The sequence below is a fragment of the Octopus sinensis genome, linkage group LG4 (genome assembly GCF_006345805.1).
Source record: "Octopus sinensis linkage group LG4, ASM634580v1, whole genome shotgun sequence".
NCBI lineage: Eukaryota > Metazoa > Mollusca > Cephalopoda > Octopoda > Octopodidae > Octopus > Octopus sinensis.
Window position 1 is genome coordinate 38,936,778 of NC_043000.1, and position 7,500 is coordinate 38,944,277.

Sequence of the window (7,500 nt, forward strand, 5' to 3'; positions counted from 1 at the left end):
TATCAGCACAACTACATTGTTTGAGGAATGTCAACATAGATTTACATATCAATGACGAACAAGTATCGATAAAGCAATACATAATTTAATTCTGTTGTGTGTTGTGTGTGTCTCTGTGTGCTTGCGCGCGTGTGTGTCTGTGTGTGTGTGTGTGTGTATGTGTGTGTGTGTGTTCCACTCAATGCTCGAGTGAGCGTGTGTGAGCGTGTTTACATATATATGCATGTAGGTATATGCATATGTATGCATGAATGTATGTGTATGTGTGTGTGCATGTATATATATTATATATATGTAGTTACATGAATATATATATAGAGAGAAAGAGAGGTGCGTGCATGCATGCATGTTTGTACTTATATGGAATATATATACAAATGTACGTACGTATGTCTATAGGCGCAGGGGTAGCTGTGTGGCAAGTTGCTTGGTCAAGTCTTTTCTACTGTAGCCTCGAGCCGACCAAAGCCTTGTAAGTGGATTTAGTAGACGGAAACTGAAAAGAAGCCCGTATATATATAATATATATATATATTATATATATATATATATATATATATATATATATATATAATATATATATGTATGCATGTATGTATGTATGTATATATATGTATGTATATATATGTATGTATATATGTGTGTGAGTGTCTGTTTGTCCCTCCACTATTGCTTGGCAACCCATGTTGGTGTGTTTACGTCCCATAACTTAGCGGTTCGGCAAAAGAAAGCGATAGAATAAGTACTAGGCTTACAATGAATAAGTCATGGGGTCGCTTTGTTCGACTAAAGGCGGTGCTCCAGCATAGCCGCAGTCAAATGACTGAAACAAATAAAAGAATAAAAGAATATATAATATATATGCGTGTGTGCATGTGTGTATATATATATATTTTTCATGTGCGTCTATGTATGTATATACATATTATACACACATGCGTATATGCATACGTATATATTGGCGCGTGCGTAATTACGTAGTAAATAGTTTGCTTCTCCACCACATGGTTGCGGGATACATTGGGCGAACTGTGAAATGTAATGCTAGACTAAGCCACTCTCGAAAAGGCTTGTTTAGCGCGGTTGTCAATTTCTCTCTGTTTCCTTAATGGTATTTCTTCAGTTATGAATGATTATATGAGTTTCATCAGCAAAGGCCATGATTGAACGACACCTTAAATTCTACAAACCTCAATTATTGATGCTAGTTAATCCTTTGCTCCGTTTGATATCAGTCTCAATAATCCCTCTTGACATTATTCTAGGATATTATACCGATGCAACTAAAGACTTTTCTAATATATGAAGCTGAATTCAGCTGAACTAATCCGAGACACACCGTAAAGGGGAAGTTCTATGCCAGTATTGTGGAAAGTCGGTTTTAGCAACGTTACTTTCTTTACACATATTGCTTCAAAAATAGAGGAATTAAGAACACCACAAACATATTAAAATATCGTAGGAAATCCGATAGAGCAGACCATTCTTCAATGTGAAACAGGAAAGTATCTTATATTAAACTCGCAGTATCGCCCGGCGTTGCTCGGGTTTGTAAGGGAAATAACTATATAAGCATTTTTAGAGAGTTACTTCCCTTATAGATGCCAATTCGGGCTTTCTTAGCCATTTCTGTTTTGGTGTCTTCAAGCCATGAAGTCGTTGTTCTAAAAGAACGCTGGTCTCCTTGACAACGCTTTACGACGTTGATCTCCTTACACTCCCTTCCCCACAGCTTCACGAGGGAGGGAAGAAAGGGGAGAAGCAAACAGGTGCAGGTGTGACCATGAACGCCAACTCCGCCGCCATCGACACACGAAAAATTATGCATTAAAATGGAATAAAAAATTATGATAAATTATTTTTAAAATCGTAGACTCACCGTAGACGCGCGCTAATACTCAGATGGGCTCGATATGAATCACGACTATAAGATACTCGAATTTGGTTAAACTGCACCGCAAAATGTGGGAGTAGTTAGGAATCTAAACACTGACACAACTACAGTTTTATATATATAGATAATATTAAAAAATTTGTGAATTATTTAAACACATGATCAGAACTCTTCATGAAATCTTACCACATTGTAAGTACTTGCTGAAATGCTGGAGATATCACTGACACAGGATTAATTCTTTTAAGTATTACACATTTCCTGTATGAATTTCGATTTCAACTTCTTACTTCATTGTTTTCTATTGTATAGTATGTTTATTTTCTCCGCAAAACCTTATAGAATATTTCAATACTATAGCAAGAGCCGCATTGCTCTTTAATTCTCCTTCTCTGTATTTGGGAACTTTTGAAAAAGACCTTTTGAAAAGCAATCGTAAAAATAGTTTTGTCCCTTCTAACACAATAGTCAACACGCATGAATGGAAAATATGCCGATACTCTGTAGCTTCATATTTATACAGGTATATCTCCGTGGGTGGTTACTAGTCACATATCAACCAAAGATTGGGTGCATTTACAAGCGAGGCGTGAAATTAACAGTAATGTCGTATTACTGTATCCAAGGATTATATATATAAATATGTATGTATGTATGTATTTATAGAGTGTTTGCATATTGTATATTAACAAGAAGGAAGCAGTCAGAATTTTGGAGCAAAAATGGAACAGAGGACCATAAAACATTCGGACAAATAGACAATACAAAGGCAGAGAGGTGGAACAACAATTAGAAGGACAGGGGAAAAAAGGACGGGTCATACGTGGCCTTCCTTCAGTCAAGTTATCAGAATTCCTGACTGCTTCGGGAGGTTACACTTGAGACAGTTGGATCTGGTTGCCCCCCAAAAAGTCTAAGCTAAGAGCATTAGATATTTGTTGTAAGTAAGCTAGCGAATATGTACAGCAACAAAGACAAAAAAAACGGAGAACATGGTACACAATTACAAATAGAAACAACAAGAATATAACAACAGGTGTATTTCGACTGAGAACGAATCCAATTGAGCTGGCGTGTATGAAGTGAAAGCCTAAAGGCAGGAACATAGATGGACATAAGAGGTGTTGGTGGTCGGCATTCAGGCCAAGAAAGAAAGATCATGGCTGGCCGAACACCGGTCACGTGGAAGGAGAGAGGGGTAGGGAGCAGTGGAAATGAAGGGTTAGAAAAAAATCAGTGACAAAGGGAAAGGTACGGTGGAGATAAACAAGGACAAAAAGTGGGAGTTAGCAGTAGTAGTGGAGGTGGGGGGCGATGGCAGTAGTAGCAGTAGAAGTTGCAGAAGTGGTGGTGGTGGTGGTGCTGGTGATGATGGTTTTATATATATATATATCAATTCAAGATCACAGCATACATGTACACTGCAACATAATTTCTTTTCCTCAACAGGACCTGCCCTATTTAACATTGTCCCAAAAGTGATCAAAGAGGAAAAGGATCCCATCAACTTTAAACGGAGTCTAGATAGATTCCTTCAAGGAATACCAGATAAGCCACCCATAATTGGATACAACTCACCCAACAAAAACTCACAACTTGAATGGACCATAAACAAAACTTGACTTAAACAGGATTCAAATAATCCTATCAGGTGGTGCTATTAAGTTAGACATGGCCTGGACCAATCATTGGTCGAAACATATCTAAGATTTATATAAATAATATATATATATATATATTATATATATATATATATATATATATATATATATATATATATATATATGCATATATACAGATGTATATGTACATAGATCTATATACATATATATTGCTTCACGAACAATATGGACATCATTCATAATGGGAAAGTGACATCGACATTAGTCTCAGATCACAACATAGAGCTGTCTATGTTTGGGCCTAAAGTAACCAGAGACATACAGCATAAAGGAAACACCCGAAATCTCTCCAAGCTGATCTTCCACAAAGCAGATTGGAAATCGATCCAAAGGGCGATCCTCAGAGAGGACTCTCCGAAATGTCTCTCCACACCAGACATTAACATGAAACTATGATGTTTCATGTCTTCTGTGCAAGCCATATGCTAGAAATATGTCCCAGAGCACAAGGCCAAAACAAATAGGAACGACGGACGAAAGTTGCAAATCGATTCCACCAACATCCCAAAAGCAGCGAAACGTCCTGCCTAAAGCAACACTGATGGGGATCAAAAAAAAGGCTGCAACAATCGTATGTGAGGGAGAAAGCAGACAAAGAAGCCTGGGTTATAAAAAACATTAAGTCAAACCCAAAGGCCTTCTTTTATTACGCGAAAGAAACAGCCTCAGTACACTACAAGATAGGACCCTTCCTCCAAAAGGATGGCTCCCTCACAAACAGTACAAATAAGATCAGTGAGATACTGAATGACCACTTCAAAAGTGTATTTACCACCCGTTGGAACTCAGACAAGTGAACAAACCAGTGGACTTCTTTGCCGCCTCACCTATAACCAGCGAGGCAGTTACAATGGAATACATTGACATTAGCGAAGAAGATATACTACTAGCCATAGATGAAGTGAACAGAAACTCTACCGCTGGTCGTGGTGGTTTCCCAGCAATCCTCCTCAAATCGTATAAGCATGCCCTGGCAAAACCCCTCCAGTGCTCTTCGAGAGCATTCTTACAAATGGTAAACTGCCAAGCAAGCTGAAGGAGGGAATAATATGCCCAATACATAAAGGGGGAAGTAGAGCAGATGCCAAAAACTATAGACCTATCTCTCTGATTTCACACATCAGCAAAGTCATGGATCGGGTAGTCAGAGGGAAGCTAATCGCAGAAAATAACTTGCTGAGTGATACCCACCATGGTTTTCGACCAGGTAGGAGCTGCCTGACCCAGCTCTTACAACATTATGAATGGGTGTTCAGGCAGTTACTCAACAAATCAAATGTGGACGTAATATACCTTGATTTTGCAAAAGCTTTTGACAAGGTGGATCATGGTATGATATGCCACAAACTGCGTGACCTTGACATAGCTGGAAAATTTGGAGAGTGGTTACATGACTTGCTGAATGATAGGAGTCAGGCATTAGTGGCTAATGGAGCCACCTCTATGAACACACAAATAGTGACCGGTGTTCCACAGGGCACTGTCTTGGGACCACTGCTTTTTATAGTGGCCCTCTCAGATATACCCTCAAATGCCCGGATAGCCATTCTGGCAAGCTATGCAGATGATACGAAAGTCTCATAGAATATACAGAACCTCAGCGATGTTGCACACTTGCAGCAGATGTTGGACTCAATTTACAGATGGGCTGAGGATAATAATATGTAGTTTAATGCTGAAAAATTCCAAGCCCTGCGCTACCAGCATCCAAAACTGAATATGAAACTTACGGGGTACACCGGTCCAAAGGGAATTTGAATCCCAGAGCCTAAGTCAGTGAGGACCTGGGTATCGACATGAGTGATGATACCTCTTTCCAAGTGCACATTACCAGGATGGCGACAAAGTGCAGACGACTAGCTGGCTGGATCCTAAGAACATTCAGAACCAGAGATAAGGAAACCATGATGGTCCTCTGGCAGACATTTGTCCTCAGCCGCCTGGATTACTGCTCACAGCTATGGTCACCCAGCAGTGTGAAATTAACAGCAGACCTTGAAGCAATCCAGAGGAGATTCACAAAGAAGATCGTCTCATTGCAACAGCTCAGCTACTGGGAAAGGTTGAAACAGCTAAGACTCTACTCTCTGGAGAGAAGACGGGAGAGGTATGCAGTAATATATATCTGGAAGATCCTGGAAGGAATTGTGCCAAATTTTGGCATTGAAAGCTGCACCAATGTCAGAACGGAACGACACTGCATAATGCCATCACACTCCAGGACCAGTTACTGCAACAGCCTGGGTTTCAAGGGCCCACAGCTTTTTAATATTTTCACAGAGTCTGAAGAACTAGCATAAAGTAGATGTAGGGTTTTTTTAATCAAAGCTGGACCTCTTCCTGTCGAGAGTCCCAGACGAACCTACCTCACGGCAAGAGGTGCAAATGAAGGTAGCTATATCAAACTCCATTCTTCATCAAGTGCCACATATTAGAGGAGGCTCTGAGTAATAACAGTGTAGCACAATACGGCAGTGCATCAGCATGGCCGCAGCTCTGAGCTGAAACTAGAAAGAATATATATATATATATATATATATATATATATATATATATATATATTTGCATGTGTGGGCACAGGACATCACGAAATGTGTACAACAAAAAATACGAAGTACGAGTAGATGGAACATGAATTATTCTTTGGAACAGCGAAAGACACAATTGGAAAACAAAGCAAAGAACATAAAGAACGACCCTTCATCAGTTATTGGGTTTTTTCTCGTCTCGTATTTCGAGCATACACACAAATACACGTAATGCCTTTGAAAGCAGCGTGTTAGTCGGCAAATCGATTCGTCAATAAGGTTTCCTCATCCGTTGATAATTCTTAGGTCAGTACTCCCTTTGGGAAAGGCATCAATACACAACATCTCATAGCCTTGGCTTAGAAATACTGAGATTTGTTCTTGCTCAAATACGTTGATTTAACAATTATTGTTAGCTTTAGGAACACAAACGACATTTGGTGGTAGTAGTAGTAGTAGTAGTAGTAGTAGTAGTAGTAGTAGTAGTAGTTGTAGTTGTAGTAGTTTTGGTGATGGTGGTGATGGTGGTGGTAGTAGTAGTGGTGGTGGAGGTGGTGATGGTAGTAGTACTAGCAGCAGCAGCAGCAACAGTAGTAGTAGTAGTAGTAGTAGTAGTAGTAGTAATTATAGTAGTAGTAGTGGTGGTGGTTCTGGTTGTGGTGGCTGTGGTGGTTGTGGTGGTGGTGGTGGTGGTGGTGGTGGTGGTGGTAGAAGCATTAGTGATACTAATTGTTGTTATGGCTGATAGATTTTTTTTTTTTACTTCCCTCTGCTGCTCTCTTACCGTTACAGCAGCATGTGGTTTGGTGTTTGTTATTTTCATTGTTGTTGCCGCTGTTGCTGCTGCTGCTGCTAATTATGATGATAATACTGTTAATCTGCTTTTAATGGTGGCGACAGGGCTTCAGCACTAGAATATCCCGAGTATTAATGTTGTCGTTGGTGGAGGTAGTGGTGGTGGAGTTGTTAGTGGTGTGGGTGAGGTGGTGGCGATGGCGGAGTATTCGACGGAGAGGGAAGAGAACAATGGTGGAGGGGAGTAAGTGCTCTGGTTGCATATATATTTATTACAGGATCCATAATATAAAATCCTGGCGTTTTTATGTCTGCCGCCAGCAATTAACCGAATTACATCAAACACCACGTGTTTGTGTCTCTCTGCGTGGAGAATTTACAACAAACGTAAACCTTGGTGAGTATCAACAATCTCATTATATCTAAAACATTGTTGTGGCATGCTGATCACTAAAGTTAGCTGCCCATGTCAAAAGCAACTGTTGCGCTTTGACTGAGGTGGTCTAGTCTGTCTCTGTTCTGTTCAGTATCAGAAATGAGACACAGGGTCACGGGAATACACAAAAGAATGGGGTAAACGCAGAAACTTCAAAGTAATGTC